This window comes from Notamacropus eugenii, chromosome 5, assembly GCF_028372415.1.
Source record: "Notamacropus eugenii isolate mMacEug1 chromosome 5, mMacEug1.pri_v2, whole genome shotgun sequence".
Classification (NCBI taxonomy): domain Eukaryota; kingdom Metazoa; phylum Chordata; class Mammalia; order Diprotodontia; family Macropodidae; genus Notamacropus; species Notamacropus eugenii.
The window spans coordinates 232,080,468-232,100,626 of NC_092876.1; the positions used below are offsets into that span (position 1 = coordinate 232,080,468).

General features: G+C 37.8%; 1 protein-coding gene across 1 annotated transcript in view; it reads left to right on the forward strand.

Moving 5' to 3' along the window:
* The window catches only part of MYO3B (myosin IIIB), a 630,862-nt gene that overhangs the window by 354,858 nt on the left and 255,845 nt on the right, over positions 1-20,159 (forward strand). The window lies entirely within an intron of this gene.

Genomic DNA, 20,159 nt, shown 5'->3' on the forward strand with positions numbered 1-20,159 from the left:
CTGGATTTGAACTCAGGTCTTCCTGACTACAGGTCCAGCACATTATCCACTGAGCCAACTAGCTGCCTCAACTGTTGTGTTATAGTTGGGCTTTTATCTCCCTAACTGAATTGTAAGCTCTTACAGGGCCAATTTTCATCATCTAACGTTTTGAGCTTCACAGCTGGAACTCAATAAATGAATAGATGATTAAATGAAAAGCATTTATTAAGCACTTACTATGTACCAAGCAATATATGAAGGGTTAGAGTCACAAATACAAAAACAAGAAAGTCACAACCCTCAAAAAGCTAACATTCTAATAGAGGGAGACAAATCCATATAGGGAAATGGTCACCAGGAAAGGAGATTTTGGTCTGGGAAATTGCAGAGATTATGAGTGGAGCTATAGAGAAGTTGATAGACACATTCTTTCTAGAAACAGTGGTGACATTGATTTAATTCTAGTTCCCAGAGCATAAGTGTAAAGTGGGGCAGGAACAAAGAAAGTGGGGAATAAGGGTGGCTGAAAGGCAAATGGCAATTAGATTGCCGGAGTAGACAGATGAATAGAATACATCTGGGACTGGTCAGATATAGTGGGGTTATGTGAGATTATACTTACTCATGCATCAATCACATTCAACCCCAGGGTGAGAGTTCCAAAACTAAACAGATTAGGGCCCTTAGCACATGCTATCTGGAAGTCTAGAGTGTACTGTGACAGGGAAGTTAGCAAGAATATGACTTAGGTAGATGGCTACATGAGATCTGACATATAATCTGGTGCATTTGAGGTTACTACATATGTTGGGTTATGATGGTAAATAATAAAGAAATAATTGTTGCATGAAGATCTCTGAGAGCCAGTTGTGAAGGACAAAAGAAAGGAGACCTGGGTTCTAGTTTGATTCCAAGCCTCTAATAACATGGTCAGGTTTCAGTGCTTCATCTGAGAGTACCAGATGAGGTTACTTTATCAGAGAGCCTTTGTTCCTCCCTAGTTTCTTGATCTAAAAAATGAGGGGATTGGGTTAGATAATCATTAAAGTTCTTTGAAATGCTAGTATTTCAGAATTTTGAGTTTGCCCCCACATTCAACTGATACAGTGTACTATACCTGGAGTCAAAGAGACCTAGATACAGTTTTCATTATGGATCTTTACTAGCTATGACCTTGAGCAAGTCTCTTAACCTCTCCAAGCCTCAGTTTTCCTCACATGTAAAATGGGAATCATGTCAGAGGTATTGTGAATATCAAATGAGACAATGTATATAAAGTGATTTATAAACCTTACAGGGCGATTATGTAACCTATTGCTACTCCTATTGCTGCTACTACTACCATCACTATTACTTTAAGCACTACTGAGGACCAGAACTCCACTGACTTTCCTTTCTCCACCGTTATCCAAAAGTAAAAAAAAACAAAACTTCCCCGTACTGTTGTTAACACAGGGAGTGTATGTGCACATGGTTGGTTATAAATAAAATTTACACTGGACTTTTCTATCAAACCTTACAAAAAGCACTATTAGTGTAAAGATGTCCAAAGAGCAGCACTCAGATTCAGATACCAAAGTAATCACACCCCATCAGCTTTATTTATCTTTCCTTTATGGTTGTTTTATGATGTGCCAAATGTCATCTCAGTAACTTCTCAGCAAAGAATGGATGCTAAAGGTTGCCCCACTGAGTTTCTTGAAGCCTCTCTAAATCCATTGAAAAAGGAAAAATTAATAATGATGATAGCTAGCATTTGTATAGTACTATAAGATTTGCGAAGTGCTATATTTGTCATCTCATTTGATAACAAAAAATAAAGAAAATAAACTTTGAAATGTAAGGTTCATTCTAAAATAGGATGGGGGTCCTTAAAAAAGAAATGATCTTTCATCTCTTTAAAATTCTGAGGTGGATAATGGGGGGAAAATCTCCCTTTAACTTAGAAATGTGACTAGTCAAGTATTTTTAGTAGCTCAGTAGTTGAATACATGAAAATATTTAAGAAAACAGGTCAAATGCTAAACAGATTGGCACTTCTTTGTTCCTAATCAACAAGCCATTAGACAAGTATGAACAAGAGTTTCAAAATGTCAGTAAGTCTGAGGATATCAAAGATTTCTGAGCCAGCAAGTTAATTGGTATTTTGATCCTTTTGAGCAAGGTAACAACAAAATGGATGAGCTAGCAGTTTTCCCCCCTTGATGTTATTAAACAAATAGGGATGCTTCTTATCTTCCTGTTCAATAGTGCTATTTTGTAAACTCTTAGCAGGAAATATGCAGAAAAAACAATCAAAAGCGGGAAACACAGCCATTCAAGGTTTATCAAGTGAAGGTAAATAAAAGATAACGTCTTGTTTAAGGTAACTCTTTACCTTTCTGTATCTTCCTGTATTGGAGATGGAAACCCTAAAGTGTGGACCTGAAGAGTTCTGAGATCGTGCTGTCTGGTTGCAGGATGTTCAAGGCCTTCTTCTGAAGTCACTCCAAGTTATAAACCCTGATTTACTGAACCTTAAATATAGCCTCCTTCCCCTCTACCTACCTTAACATTTCCAACCACCTAGAGTCACAAGACGATCCAGGGTCAATTAGCTCCAGAGGTATCCTTCTGTTCATTTAACAGCCAGTCTTCCTGACAACATTGCTTATGTCCTCTACCCTCCTATTTCACCTTTAGCTCTGGAATAGTAATCAAAGCATAAGTCTTAGAGCTGGGAGATATCTTAGAACTCACTGAATCCATCTTTCACATGTTATAAATAAGCAGACTGAGGCTCAGTGGTTCAGTGACTTGCCCAGGATCATACAGGTGGCAAGTTTTGGAGGCAGATTTGAACTTGATTCATTCTGTCTATAAGTCTAGCATATTACTCACTATATCTTTCTATAACATAACCATTCCTGGAAAGTACATGTCAACCAATTGTCTCATGGTTCCACTCACCAACATGGTGGCTTCCCAGGCTTTATATATATGGGTGTGTGTGTGTGTGTGTGTGTGTGTGTATACATGCACACACACACATATATATGTATATATATAGACACATATGTATACAGGTATATGTATGTATGTGTGTATGCATGTATGTATATGTGTGTATGTATATACACATATGTATATATATGTATGTGTATGTATATATATTGTGTTCTATCAGAATTAAGCTCCCAGTGGGAAAGGACTACCTTACTTTTTGTATTAGTTTCCCTATATCATAGCACAGTGCCTGGCATATGGTAAACACAAGTTCTTTTTCATTCATTCATTCAAAAATGAAGCCTTTAAAGCTGCTTTTTAGTGTGCCTCTCCCATCAACTCCCATGTTCAGGGTCAGTTCTCAAAAGGCAGCTCACCTCTCATGGTCAGAATCAAGAGGGGAAAAGGTCTCCTACAAAGAAGTGCTCCAGGTGCTCCATGGATGGGATAAAATCTCATGGAAGCCCAATCAGCAACCTTTCCCATTACAAGTTCAGAAGGAGGAAGGAGATCACAGGATGCTTTAGCATCTCTTTAGTTTCTTTGTGTATGTCACAGTGTGGATGGCTTGGTATGTGTGCCCAGTTTCATATCCATATGCATAGGTAAAATATGTTTGTATAAGTTCTGACAAAAGTCTGAAGAATCTAATAGCCCAACCAGTTTTTTCTAAATCCATATATTTCATTCCTTAAAATGATTTAACTTGAATGTATTCTCTCTCCACCAATACAGATAGCAACTCTTTTAAGGCTTAGTCAATGGTCTTCACTTATTACTTTGGTTAAAAGAAGAAAGAAAAAAAGTTCATCACCCCAGTCTGGCAATAAGCCTCTCCAAACATAGTTAGCCTGGAACTTGGTCAACATCCCCATACCTGAAGCCTTTTCAGCTTGGTAGGACTTGCCAAGGCTTGCATTCTCTTAGCATATCCCTAGAGGACTCAGGGTCATCTCCATATTATAATGATATCATGTAAGACCTTAGTGGAGGCTTTAAAACCGGGAATGAAAAGGTCAGAGAGCCATAGCCATCTTACCTAAAAGGTACAGAGATTGCCAAGCATCTTCCTTTTCTCCCTCTTGCTCTTTTACCCTCTAGATATTATTCTTATATCCTTTTCTATCTACCTCTTCCTTCTCCTTTCTCCTTTTTATTATTCTCTATTACCTTATCTACTTTTCATATCTTTTTTCCTAGATCCTTTTCCCTCCTGTAGTCCAGATTTATGATTTGATTTGTACATAGATTCCTTTTGCAGGATGCAAATGGTAGCTGGCTAAAATTTACAGTTTTAAAAGAATTTCCTGGGAAACTGAAAGGTTACTTGACTTACCCATAATCAGATAGCTAACATGCACCAGAGGCCAGGCTTCAGCCCAGGTTTTCCTGATTCCAAAGCTTGCCTTGCCTCCACTTTACTACTGTTTCTTGCTCTCACTAAACGCATGCCAAACTTCAACCAACTGACTGATGACATGCAGTGACAGGCCTCTCATAAATGGTGTTTCACTTACATGAAACGTTTTTAATAGAATATTGACAGATCATAAGACTTGGGGTAATTTAAAAATAATTCCTCATTAGGAAAGGATTAGGGGCTTCTGGGCTAAATGATCCCTAAAATTCCTTCTAGCTAGAAATTCTAAGATTAGAGACTGTTTTCTTTATGAACTTTTAATATATCCAAAGGTTGATTTTAAAAAAAGATTTAGAATGTTAGGGTATAGGTATAAATACTACCTCTGACATTTATTAATAGTGTGACTCTGGTCAAATCACTTAAATCTCCCTGGGCCTCAGTTTCCTCATTTGTAAAATGAAGGATTTGAATGAGATGACTTCACAGGTCCCTTGCAGCTCTAAATCCTCTGCTCTACTACTTAAAATAGGTGTTTCATGGGAACAAAAAAGTAAGGATATGTGTAACACATGACATTTTTAATGTGCTAATTCTCTCTAGAGAGTGGCCTCTGAATGGGAAGACGTGGGCTTGAGTATTGACTGCGCTACTAATTAGATGTGTGGCCCTAGTCAAGTCTTAGTTTCCTCACCCATAAAAACATAGGAGCTTGGTTGAACACCAAACTACCTTCAGTCTCTGACATTTTGTGACTTTTTGATTCTGTTAAAGAGGGAATCTTTAATGCCTTATTTATTCGGTATACTATTGCTTTGCCCACAGATGACAGCTGTAAACTACTACTTCCTGTTAGACTTGTTAGAGTTTAGGTATATAGAATGTACAGAATTTAATCCTCTGGGTTATAGACACAGTTTGCAACCATATCTATAGTGAATATAAATAGTATACGTTGGAGGCTTCCTCAATAGGCTGTATGTAAATAAATTCATTCACATGATGCAGTGGAAAGATTGTGAGACTTTTGAGTCAGGAGAAACCTAGGTTCAATCCTGACTTGGACACTTACTAGCTATGTGACTTTGGGCCAGTCACTTCTCCTTGTGTCTACTTCCTCATCTACAAAATGAATATGAAGATACAATGCCTAATTCCCAGGGTTGCTTTGGGGGAAGAACATAGCAAACCGTTTAAGTGCTACACAAATATGGGTTGTTGTTTTATGGAAGCAAAGTTCACTTAAAAACTCCATGTGGCAACATAGTTACCTTTAACAGTTTGAGCAGGTAGTCAGAGTAGTATCAGCCATTAACTGCTGCCATTTTCCTATATTTAAAGATAGTTATAAAATAAGAGGTCACTGAGAAGCTATTTTCTTTGTATATAGGACATGCTTTCATTAATGCTAATGGCAGTGATATACCTAGGGAGTGGAGAAGGTAGCCTAAGCTTTGATCTCTGCTTTCATGTTTCTCTATATGTGAAATTTCAAGTAAAGGTCACTTTTCATGTTCTGTCTCTCTGGCAAAGTGAACTGTAACTGAAGATATATTCACACTATGCTTTGTTTATTCTACTATATGCTAAATAACAACCACTTATTTTAAATTATGACCATTTTAGAAATTAGTTTTATATTCTGACAGTCCATTCACCTTGCTCTGTCTTTCTCGTTAGTGACATCTAATTTTCTTTTTAGATGTCTTTCTATTGCCCTCATCTAGAACCTTACAATTTTGTGTCATCTGGTTTAGGGAATTTCCAGCAAGGAAATAAGACTTCCCTTTCATGTTGGTTTTCAGACACATTAATCCTAGGACTATTTGGGATCTGTTTAATGTGTACAACGCCTTAAATTTCTTCTTTTCAGATGTTTCCTTTGAACAGTTTCATGTTTCTAATTGTTCTTTTTCAATGTTTTTTCTTTGTGATTAAAATGGGATTTATTAAGGATTGTAAATTTATCAAGACACCTGGCTATGATAGAGAAAGAAGAAAAAATGAAAGAGATGAATGGTGGCACCCTGGCATATTCATGCAAAACGACTTTAAACTAAGGGGATGGATTTTTTTAATAGAAAATACAGTAGAATTTGCATGTCCAAATGAGTGTTGTTCATCGTTGTTCATTGCAGCCCTCCTTAGAAATTAACCACTTATTCAAAAGATGGAAGCATTGCTCAAGACATTTTTAAAACTCCTATTTCATTATTGCTGTTAGAGCCTTTTTGTGAAACTCATGAAAAATGTCAAGTCAAGTCAACAAACATTTATTAAGCCTTTACTGTGTGCCAGGTATTGCTCTAAGATCTGGGAATACAAAGAAAGGTGAAAACATCTTTCTCCTCAAGGAGCTCACAGTCTAAAAGGAGACAACATGCAAACAAATAAGATATATGTGGGATAAATATGATTTCATGATTTTATAGCAGCATCTTTTTTTAACTATAGAAACCATTACCACAGTTGCTTGCTCCCTTTATTCACTAGATTTGACCATGAGTGACCTGGTTCTAAAAATCAAATCCACCTTGTCTGTAACCTTTTGAAAATGCTTGAAAAAAATGTATCATAGACTCTGAAAATTTTTTTTCCAAAATATTTCAACAATGAGTTTTTCACTTGCGAAAAACTATCCAGCTTTCCAAGATGACAACTTTGCAAAGAAAAACATTCATCTAGATGTATAAGTTTTGGAATGCCTGTTTAAAAATAATTCTTGAGGATAGATGTCATAGAATAGCAAGATGTAGAACTGCTGAGAATACTAAGTACAACCATTAATTGTCTAACATTTATGAAGCCCTGATGGGATGTTATGCTCAGTGCAGAAACAGAAAAAAACATGATCTCTGATTTAATGGAAATTATTTTTTTTAAAAGAACATAGCCCTTTTCCTCAAGTTCCCCCACCTCCTCAATCCTATGACCCACATCAATCACTCCATATCTGCCAATCACAGAGATGCCTTATGCCTCACTGTAATTTTGACACCTCCATTATCTTAGAATGTGAACCATAATGTGAATCCTACTCTTCCATTGACCCCTCTTCTTTATCCTTCCAATCCATCATTCCTGTTCTGGCTTCATATGCCTTTCTTCAAAGCTCACTCTTGAAGTTGACTGGCTAACTATTCCCTGTTCTCCACCTGTGACTCCTTGCTCCATTGTCCTGTTTCTTCCATGTCTAGTCAATCTTCAATCCTGGATCACCACCATAATTTCCTTTACCTCTATTCCTAAATTGCTGGAGAAAAATCACATCACGTTTTCCACTAAAAACTCATGTTAACTAATCTCAACTGGACTCAGGCTGCCGAAGGCAAAATTCATTCTTCTTTGATTGACTTTCCATTAGAGTTGCCTCAGCAACTGTTTTCAAATGTCACCTGTAGTACAATTGAAAATGCCGAATTTGGAGTCAGAGGACCTGAATTCAAATTCTGGCTTTGGTACTTACACCTATATAATCTTGGGAAAGTCACTTAACCTCTCTAGGCCTCAGTTTCCTCTCCTGTAAAGTAAAAGGATTGGAGTAGATGACTTCTTAGGTTCCTTTCAGCTTCAAATCTATGATCTTCAATACCCCCCCTTACCTTCTTCTACTTCTTTCTCAATAGATGACCTTACCTCCTACTCTACTAAGAAGATGATAATAATAAATAATAATTTTGTGGTTGTTCAGTTGTTTCTGACTCTTCATTGACCCTACTTGAGTCACTGGCAAAGGTACTGGAGTAGTTAGCTGTTTCTTTCTCCAGCTCATTTTACAGATGAAGAAACGGAGGCAAACAGGATTAAGTGATTTAACCAGGGCCACACAGCTAATAAGTATCTAGGTCAGATTTGAACAGGAAAATTAGTCTTCCTGACTCCAGGCCTGGATGATGATGATAATAAAATGACAACACTTATAAAACTCTAAGGTTTTTAAAAAATTGTTTATCCCCATTTTGCAGATAAGTAAACTGAGGCACGCAAAGGTTAAAGACTTTTGCCTGGAATTATACAGCTAGTAAATATTTGAGGTAGAATTTGAACCCAGGTCTTCCTGGTTACAATACAGTGCTGTATTTTCTGTACCACCTAGCTGCCTCTAGATCTGTCATAAACTCTTCTGTCTCCTTACTTTCTCAGTTCTCCCCCTGTGTACACATACACACACGTACACATACACACACACACATGCATGCATGCATGCACACATGCATGCATGCACGCATGCACACACAGCCCTCTTAACTAGTGTGTCCTTATGTGCTTCAGTCTCTGAGAAGGAAGTGGCCCTTCTTGTCAAGGCTGACTCTTATGCTCTGGTTCAGTCTCTTCCCATCTCCTGCAGAATATTGGCCCAATAGTCACCTCTATTTTCTCTCACTTTCAATTGATCTCTTTCTACTAGTTCCTTCACTGTTACTTAAAACCTGCCAGGTCTCCCTCAGCCTTAAAAAAATGTCTTCACCCAACCTTGCTGTCTTCTCCCTTTTGGTGCTGAGTTCCTCAACTCTGCTCTCACTAGTGTACACACCACTTGCTGACAGCTCAGCCCCTACAAACCAGACTTCCAACCCCAACAATTAACTAAAATTCTTATCCTTCAAGTTGCCCTAAGTCAGTTTACCTAAGATAATCTGATGACCTTCTCCCATTCTTCATCCTCTCTGACTTCTCTTTAACTCTGAACACTTTTTAACCACTGTCCCTTTCTCTACCTGACTTGTTCAACTCTCACATAAGTAGTAAGTGACAAAATCAGGATCTCATTCCAAATCTACAGTTATTTTCTTTGCATCCCACTGCTTTCCTGAATTGACTTTATAAAATACTTCCATTAAAATATTCTGCACCATGAGGTTTCCTTGTGAGATTTTAATAAGCTCAGACAATGCAGATCAACAGGATGTTGTGTGTTGTCAAGGAGGCCAAAGAAAGTAGGACCCAATTAGCAAGCATTTATTAAGTACCTACTATGTGCAAGACTCTGTGCTGGATTCCAGGGATAAAAAGACAAACATGAATTATTCCTCCCTCTCAATAAACTTATATTTATACGACCCATGAGATTTGTTATTAGTGGGAGAAATTTCCTGGAAAAGTGAAGACCTCCAGCACATGGAATAAGGTACCATGCCCCATTTTGTCGGAGACTCACTCTATAAGTATATTTTATTTTAGTCTCTGACTGAAGGGAAGAGCACCTGACATAAATCATTTTTAATGTGCATCTTAGGAAGGCTTGTATATCTCTCTGCAGTAAAGCAAACACCATCCAAAATTCCCTGGAAATTGATGTACTCAGTATATGTCATGTTTGGAGATAATGTTTAGAGACGTTAATGGTTTACTTTGACATCATGGCTATGATTCATTGCGTTCTTGGGATCACTGGATTTCCCTCTAGGTGTTTCCTGTGGTTGGCATTCTCTGTGAGGCCAAAAACAAACCAACAAAAACACCCTCTTCCCTCCTTTCTGCTCTACGGTTTCTGACCATGAAATTTCACACTGTTTAACTCAGTAATGATGGTTTCCTTCCTCCCCTCCATGCCTTCTCACCCCCAGAAGTCAACTATTAAGCAACTATTGTCAAGTTCAAAATCTAAGCTCCCCAGCAAAAAATGTTGTAGTTGCTGACAAAGTTTCTGTTTGCTAACCATCTAATAGATATTTTTCCAGAAAAACAGGAACTCTCATGAGTCCTTAAGTATTTAAGCGTCACCTGGGTGCTCAGTATTTTGCTAGGCACTGGGGGCCAGGGAAGGAAGCAAAGATATGTAGCACTCCATGGCCATTGTCTTGAGAAGCTTATACTCTCCTGTCGGTCCCTCAGTGTTTTGAATTGTGATATCAAGGGTGCAGCTTATGTGTGTTTCTCATCTTTGTCCTACAAATAGCGCCCCACAGTCCAGCTGTTTATCTCTTATCCTTCTCTCACTATGTGATTGACTCTTTTCCTTTTCTAGGCAGACATGTCCTTGAGGAAATATGAATGGCTATAATTACGATTAAGTTTAAATGGAGCATTTGGAATATTTTAGAACTTGCAAAGTACTGGAGAAATGTGATGCAAAACCAAATTAATTAAGCCTATTAATGTTTAGGTTTTTAGATTCTCATCTCATGGAAAACCTGGATCTCAGGAGTATTAAAGTTACAAATAACCTAAAGAGTTATGGTGGGCAAGAGAAGACTACTATATGTTAACAACAATTTACCCTTGAGGTTTCACATCAAATACACTATTTATGGTATATATGTACAAATATATGTGTGCACATACATATACATATATATTCATGTGTACACACATAAAGCAAACATGTATAATATATAATCATATGTGTGTAAATGCATGTGTACACATATATACATATGTGACTACAAATTTAGTTTGTAAAGGGGTATATCAACATGCATATGCATCAATATATTTCTACGTCCGTATATTAATATATACATATGTCATAACATTCACATACATGCATGTGCATTGGCATATACATATACAAGTGTATGAATTGCTAGAAAAACAGATGAATTGTTCTTGTACCAAAAATGAGAAACAATAGGTTGATGGCCTTATTGGTACATTATTATTCCCAAAGCAGTGCAGGGCATGAATTAGAGCTAGAAAAGACCTTAGAGATTATTTAGCCCATCCCCTTTTTACAGATGAGGAAACTGAACCAGAGAGATTAAGCAAATTATTCCCAGTCACATCAATAGTAAGTGACAGAATCCTCTCACTCAAAGCCTGGTGCTCTTTCTATGATCTGGTGGTGAAGGCCTCCGTGGAGCATTTATTGAAACATACAATAAGAAACAAGGAAGATGAGAAGGCATGGAGGGACTGTGACGTGCCTCTCTGTCTCTACAGGGAATCCACACTTCCGGCTCCAAGAAGCTGCAGCATGTGTAGCAGCCACACCATGATAAAGCTGTCTTGGCAGATGGGCTAAAAACTAGGTTGAAGATAACTGATAAGTCTCACATTTCAACAAATTAGGGGAGGTGTCTACCCCTAATCAGGTGAAGACTTGCCTGGTGGAATGGGCAGATGAGAATGATTTGTTCCAAAAGCCATGAAGAAGGCTGATGCAGGTACTATGGACTTCTTAGAGCTTGGTCAGACATCAAAGATGCCAAGTTCATCCATTGCATCCCAGGCCATCATCAGTCATCTTGACTTTTGTCCTGCCACTGGACTTCGATGACTTAGGAAGAGAGAATGAGGCTAATGACTTTGCATAATTCTGCCTCACTTATATCCAAGTCATGGGCAAATCAAGCTGTCACCCATGATGTCATTGGTCCTCTTTGAAAATGAAGTATCAACAACAACACTGATAGAATCACAGAGCCATCACAACATCATGATCCATAGTAGTGTTGAAAGCATTTATTAAAAATCTGTCTTTTACTTGGTACTACACTAAGTTCTCCTTATTTGAGGCAAATGAGGAAACAACTTAGCAATTCCCAGTAAGAATTATCGTCAGAAGTTGAACCTCAAATGAATTCTGCCCACAGGAAATTTTAAAATCTGTTGCTCTATTACCACATTAGAGAGTCTCTAGTTGCCTGAAGATGGTACAGAAAAAATATTAATAATTTTAGAGGCATCTTCTCCCCATTCCCCTCACTCATGGAAGATGGCGTAGGTCCGCAGATTTATAGCTAGAAGGGACCTTAGAGGCCATCTAGATCCATGCTTCCCCCTACCCCATTTCATTTATACATATATAATATGTATATATACACATATAATATACATTTTGATGAAATACTATGTATATATACATATATAATATGTATGTATAATATGAAACTAAAGCTCTGGGGTAAACACAGACAATATGTGTTAGAAGCAGGATTTGAATCCAGGTCTTCCTAATTCCAAGTCTTTGCCATAGAAACATAAATTATGGCAAATTCTGCTGAGCATAAAAAGTTTTAAGTATAGGCCTGGTAGGAGACTATATGTTGTTCTCTAAGGAACAGCCCGGCTAAATTTGGAGAAACCTTTTACCAGATTCTTGGCCACCCGGTAGTGAATTTTCCATAGGTACAACTGTTCATACAGACCATTAATGCACTAAGGCATAGAGGGGTTGCCATATTCATTAGGGAGTAAGTACCAGCCCTGATAAAATCACGTATACTTAGCATGTTGATCAACAAGCACTGAATAAGCACCTACCAACTACCAACTGCCAAGAACTGTGCCAGATGCTAGGAGTGAAAATATAAAGAGATTATTCCCGCTCTCAGGGAGCTTACATTCTGAGGAAGACAACAACAAATATTCATTTATACAGAATAAATACAAAACACTTAAGTACCAAGGACTTTGAGAGGTTCATGTAGAAAATGGTGCTTGGGCTACATTTCAGGTGAGATTTTGTGAGGCAAACAGGAGGGAGAAGACCTTGTAGGCATGGAAGATGGGGGGCAGGTCATGCCAAAGCAAAGACAGGACGATACAGAAAGAAGGAAGTTTGGACTGGATCTAAGAGTTAAGAAAGAATAATATAAAATGAGTCCTAATAATGACCATTGGTAGCTCAAAGAACTCTTCACAAAGAAGAGTCTCAGAAAGATGAAAGTCAGCTGTTAGGAAGCTCCATTGGGGCAGGTAGGATACAACGCTAGGACTGGAACCAGGAAGACTCCTTGAATTCAAATCTGAACTCAGACACTTACTAGCTATGTGACACTGGACAAGTCACTTAACCCTATTTGCCTCAGTTTCCTTATCTGTAAAGGAAATGGCAAACCACTCCAATATTTTGACCAAGAAAATCCCAGATGGGGTCATGAAGAATTGGTCATGACTGAAATGACTAAACAACAACAACAAAGGAAGCTTTGTTTCATTTCAGACTCTTGTCCTTAGCTATAGGGATAGGTCGATGTTTGAGCTACCTCATCAAGTTTTCTCATTTTCTTCTACCGCTGTCATTTGTGAGAACAAACCGGAAAATCTGAAGTAGTTTTGTAAAGAATTTATCAGGTCATTTGTCAGAGGAGAATGAGCTGGAAAGAAGGTATGGCTTCCTCTCATCCAGGCTCTGGAAGGTTTACATTACATAGGATTTAGAAAACACATGAACTCATAAACTCAGTGAAGCAATTTTACCAAGAGGGCAACTTGAAAACACAGTAGACGGAGATGGATATCAGTAAATATAAGCATTCAATAAAATTTGGATGAAGCCAAAACATAAGGGAACCCAAAATACAAGTTTGTATGGACCCAAAACAAGAACTGTGTGAGTGGATCCCAAACAGAAATGTTCTGAGTAAATTCAGGACATGGGGAACCCAAAATTCTTTCTAGCCCTCTCCAGCATTTCTGGAGAATTATCAAAGTCAAGGTAACATTCTGGGTTCAACCAATCTTAAGTCACATAAAGTTAGGTTTAAACAGTATGATAATTGTGTTTTCTGAAAAATATAATAAAATATTTTCCATACCTCCAAGGAGAGAAAGAAAGAGGAAGAGGAAAAGATAGAAAACCATAAACATCTCTGATTTTTCTTGTACCTTTCTGTTTGCCTCACTAAATATCCCTGTCACAACCATAGTCTGCTCTAATTCTTATGTAGCCCTGACTATGTGGACGCAGACTAGAGGGACCATAGATTTAGAACAGAATGGGACCTTAGAGACCATCTTGGAGGCCAGCTCCCTCATTTGATAGATGAGGAAACTCAAACTCATGGAAATAGAGTCACTTGACCAGTGACCCTCAGGTAGGAAGTGAACTCTCTGGACTTTAGTTTCCTAGTCTATAAGGTCCATGGTAGCTCTAATAATCTTTGTTCCCATGATCTATGCTTTTATGGCAGCTAATTGGTTTTTTAATACAAATAATCTGCAAGTTGACTGAATCTAGCCTCCTTTCTCTTCAAATAATCTCCAGTCTCCTCCACCACTTTTCTTATAATTTGTGTTTTCTTTAGGAGACTCCCTACTAAGAACTTATGAAGAAGCATCATGACTCCAAACATTTATTGAGTGAAAACTGTGTGCATAAGCCATAGAGGTAGATAAGTCAGGCAGACACCTCAGATATAACATAGCAGAGACAGGGAAGTGGGATGAGAGGCACTTTTTATAGGTGCACATCTTTCAGACCATGTTTTCCATGGCATTCGGGAATTATTTTGTGAAAAGTCAAGAGTCCATGGGCAACAATGAGAGTTCAAAGCTGCTGGTTGACAGTGGCACGCAGCACAACATGGGAGGTACATTTTTGAACTTTGTCTCAGGTGGCTTGTCCTGGCTTTGCACACCGCATGATGGTAGGTGCTCCAGGATGTCAGCTGAGGAGGAAGAGTACAGGGTGTGTGCAGGAAGTGGCTAGCCTAATATTGGGAAGGAATGTACAATTTTAGGAAGGTGGAGTCTGAATAATAGCATGGCTGCCAACTCTCTCAAAAGCTGCGTTACTGCACAGAGGCCCAAACTCAGGGATTTGATGCTTCCTAAATGTGTGATGACTTACTTCATAGCAGATGGTAGCCAGCTGTTCTTCGTCTCCTGTGAGGACAAATTGTGGGGGGCAGGGAGGGATTTGAAATAAAAGGGCCTAACTCTAGAGATGAGGAAGATTTATTTTTTAAAACAGTAAAGGGGTAGTCACATGTACAAAGTAAAATGAACAATTAAGTCAATTAATAAAATCAACTAAGGCCAAAAAAATATTCTCTTTTACCTTAGCTATCTGCTTTCTTGGGCATTAAGTGTTTTCTAACTACTAAATGGTCCAGGTAGAAACATAATTTGGAGGAGAGAGAGTGGTTGAGGAGGGCTTTTACAAAGAGATGTTTGTAGCAAAAATAAGCATGCCAGCATTTTCCCTAAGATCTCAGGGATAGGCTCTCCTCTATGCCATCTTGGTCCCTGAGAAGAGTAGGTTGATAGCATAACTCAGTGACCAAATTGTGTCAGGACTACTGAGTGAGTTTTTGTCTCAGCTTTTGCTGACCTGGGTGCAAAAGGTCACAGCTAATGGTAATTTTTTGATGCTTGGGGTATCAATACTACACTGGCTCAAGAACCCAGACTCTGGAACATGAGAATGCTGAAACATCCTCCTGACCTTTCAAAATTACAAGGTCATAGGTTCTGTTCACCTTCTCGTAAGAGGGAAAAGAACGCAGAGGTCAAAGACCAAGGCCTTTCACAGGATCATATGGCACTAGAGGGGAGAAGGCCCCCAGGTCTTGCCTCTATAACTTGGGTTCTCACTGGAAACCAGAAGTGGAGTCACCAAATGAAGTAAAGAAAACAGAATCAGAGCTTTTTAAAAACAAAAAAAATTTACCCTCAGTTTCCTTGTTCATGCTGTGATGTCTTGTTTTGTTTTTGGGTGGTTTTTTTTAACCATTATTAGGGATTAGACTCTTTCTGCCTTAGAGAGGCAGTATGATATAGAGAAAGCATCAAACCTGGAGTTAGGAGACCTGGGCATGAATCCCAGCTTTAACAATAAGGAACTTTGTAAACATGAGCAAGCCCTTCCCTTCTCTTAACCTCTTTCTTCACCTATAAAATGGGAATAATAATATTTATGCTATCAACTTCAGGGCATTTTGATGAAATAAGCATTTTGTAAACCCTGAAGTGCTAAATAAATTTAAGTTATAAATGTTATTCACTCTGGAAGCTTGAGTCAATGGGAAGAAACTGCAGAGAGGCAGATTGCAGTTTGACAGAAGGATAAAACTGCAAAAAGTAGAGCTGTCCAGAAGTAGAACTGGCTGCCTTGGTGAGGAGAGGCCTCTTCAATCCTGAGGGTCTTCACACAAAAGGCTAGAAGGGCTATCCTTGATGCCACGTCAGGGACAGTATAGAGCAGATTCCTACTCAGGTAATGATTTAATTATGTAATGTCTAAGATCCTTTTCAACCTTAAGGTGTGATAGGAAGAAAACCCTCCAGTATCAGCTCTGTTTCTAACTATTAGAATTTCTGTTATATGACTTTCAAGGAGTTTACATTAAAGAATCAGGCATTTTAAAAACTATTGGACCATCATTCCTGTGGATAATATATTCTATTACTATCAATAATTTGTTTTTAATTTTTTATTATTTAATAATGATATTTATATAGCACATTAAGGTTTACAAAGGCAGTCATTGCTTAGGTGATTTGCTCAGGGTCACAAAGCTAGTAAATTTCTGGAGCCAGATTCGAAATTGGGCCTTCCTGACTCAAAGTTCAATGTTCTAACCATTGATCAAGGCTGAGGCAGTTTTTGGACATTTAGCTCAGGGATGAGAGTTTGTTAACACCAAGTAGAGAGCCTGACTAGGAATTTTATTGACAGGGAGCATAATCTCAATCTAATATTACCAAATGCTCATTGCCAAATCTTCCTGTTCTCATGACAGCATAAGAAAGAGGTAGTAGGAACAGTCACTGTAGAGTGCTTCTAATACTGTTTTGTCTAGCAAAAGCTGGTTAATTTTGATTTGTGTAGTAAAGAACAGGACAGGGGTTCTTAACTTTTTGTGTGACATGGACCCTCTTTGGCAGTCTGGTGAAGTCCCTGAATTCCTTCTCCAAATAATGATTTTAGGTGCATTTTTAAAATACATAGGATTACAAAAGAAACCAATTATACTGATTTTTAATTGTTTTTTAATTTTTAAAAAAATTTGTGTTTTATTTTTAGTTCTGAATTCTCATCTTCCCCCTTCCTCACCCATTGAGAAAGGTAGAAAAACAAAACCCATTACATATATGTATAATCACACACACAAATTCCCACATTAGCCACGTCCAAGGAAGGAAGGGCAAGAAAGAGAAGAAAATATGCTTCCTTTGGAATTTGGAAAATCTGAGTCCTTTGGAATTGTGGTTGGTCGTTGTATTGCTTAGAGTCTTTCAAAAGTGAGTATCTTTATAATAGTGCTATTGCTGTATAAATTATCCTCCAGGTTCTGCTCACTTCACTTTGTATCATTTCATATAAGTCTTGCCAACTTTTTCTGAAACTCTCCCTTTCGTCATTTCTTATAGCACAACAGTATTCAATCACCTTCATATACCATAAATTGTCTAGTCATTTCACAACTGATGTCTATTCCCCCAGTTTCCAATTCTTTGGCACCATAAGAAGAGCTGCTATAAATATTTTTGTACATATAGGTCCTTTTCCTCTTTTTTTGATTTCTTTGGGATATAGATCTGGTAGTAGTATTGCTGGGTCAAAGAGTATGCAGAATTTAATAGCTTTGGGGGAATAGTCCCAAATTACTTTACAGATTGAAACCAATTATATTAAAATGAAATTATCCAAATATTTAAAAACAAATTCCAGGCTAAGAACCACTGAAGTAAGAGCTTAGCCAAAAATTGTATTTCAGAATATAACTTCTTAATCACATAACAGTAATTAGAGGTTTGGACTTAGAGACAGGAAGGCACAAATTCAGATCTGGCCTCAGACACTTACTACATGTATGTCCCTTACTTCCAAGCAAAGACTTGGACTTCCAAGTGAAGATAAGCAGAAGGAAAAGTAGCCAGTAGCATGTTGGAAAACAAGGTACCCGATTAAGAAATGAAAGCAACTGAAGATTTGCGGGTCACTCAGATACTTCTCATCAATATTATTGTGAGATATCAGAAGTTACAGCTGAATATGGAAAGCAGTGAAGGGTATCACACCAAAAAATGAAACTGGGATCTTCTAACAAACAGGAAATGACTGATTGGTCCTTTTGGAACCAATAAAGGTCAAAAATCACCTTCAAAGGAAAAGCAAAGATAAAGATTTCATTTGCTATGAGAAGAACGACCAGTATGGGCTAAGAATCAGGGAAATTGCTTAGTGGAGGAGTTATTGATTAATAGGCAGGTTTGGAGGTTAGTTTGGAGATAAGGGAAAGAAGATACAATGCAAAGGCCAAGCCCATTCATTGAGGGCTGTTATCAAAGGCATCATCATCACTTCATAAAACATCAAAAAGCATTGGAGAAGAAAATGAGCCTGCAGAAAGCTTGCTGTGAGAACCACCCCAGACAGGTTATTTCCAGACCCTCAACAGGTAACACGGAAGGGGGTGACAAATCAACATGAAATTGAGCAGATTTTTCAGGATTTCTATTGATCTAGTCTCACCACTGAGGAAAGTTGGAATGACCACATTTGGACTCAGTTGTCTCAGTATCCATCTTTTAGGTGAAGAAATGGAAATTACATCCAAGAATATAAAGCTGGGAAGTGACTAGACTTGAACAAATAAATGCAGAAGAAATCCTTGATGAAGGTGGCACAAGTTCAAAAGCAGTGGGAGATTGATTTTCAAGATATTTCAAAAGAGAAAATTCCAAATAATAGAAAAGGTCACAGATGGCATATTTACTACAATGGTGAACAAAAATACATTAAGTACAGTTGAGATATATGCCTATTTCTTCCTTCCTACAAGATATTTATGAGAATCAGCTTGTATGTTGAGAATGAAGTATTAGAAAGGAACGGGCAGATTACTATAGACTATATTTCACATAGTCACAAAAGGTATAAAACAATAAAAAATCCTGAAGTATTTATAATTTGTTAGTTTTGGAAAAAACTACATTTGACTTAGTAGAACTGATTGCTGCTTAAAGGTTCTCTTCCAAGATGTTGACCATATCCATGCTAATATTATTAAATATTGTCCTTGATAGATGCAACCACAAAGATAACTTTGATCAGTGTTCCTTTGAATAGCAATATCAGGCAAGACAGGAAACAGAGAAAGATGCTTGCCAAAGGTGTTTGACAGTGCCATGAAGGATATTCTGTGCAAAGTCCAAATGCAAAAAGGATTTCCTGTAAATGGTGGAATTCTCCAGATGTTCTTATTTGCTGATGATATTGTGCTTATTGCACTTAGCCGTGGAATACTACAGGGCTTCCTCAATTAGATCCATGGCAACCCAAGAGATATTGGACTAATAGTCATCCACATAGTTAAAAAACAACAATAACAAATGAATGAGGACTACATATTGCCCAGATTATCACGTACAGATTATAGATTTAATCCATTAGTATGTGTACCTTTGGACAAGGCACAGAAGCTGAAAAGAAATCTGAACCCAGAATTGACTAGGGGGAAGAGTTAGAGCTAGATTGAATTTGACAAACTATGAAGCATTTTCAATAGTTCCAAGGTGTTCTTTATCAATCAAGCCCACCTTTTTTGTTGGTTTGCATCAGTATTCTACTGGTGGTACTATATGGCTATGAATTATGGAACATCATGACTTCAGAGGAATTAAATTTACATGTGATACAAAATACAATGGAAATATGTGTAGTGAGTATATGTATACTATAGTATATCACCAGTGATGACTTTCATGCATGATGGGAAAAGGAAAACTCTCTTACTTGTATCCATGAGCTATTCAAAGAAGGCTTTGAGCATGTTGGGCAGTTCCTTTATGGAAGATTCATGAAGGATCTGTATGGGAATCATACAGGATATGAAGACATGGAGAGATTATGATCTCTACCATTGGAAGGGATAGTCATTTGAATGACATCAAGGATGTGTGGAAGCAGTATGAATTGAGGGTGAAATGGGTAAGTTAGCTGGTCCTAATGAGGTCTGGAAAGCAAGGTTTTAAGATTTTTATCTTGACTCTTCAAATGATTCTTTGGATGATTCTTAAGTAAGCCACATCACTCCTCTACCTCTACATTTTATTAAATGTAAAATGAAGGTAATAATGAAGTCCTACAGAAAGCCTTTCCTGATTCCCTAATCAATAGTATTTTAAGCTCCTTGAGGGCAAGGACTATTTTTCATTT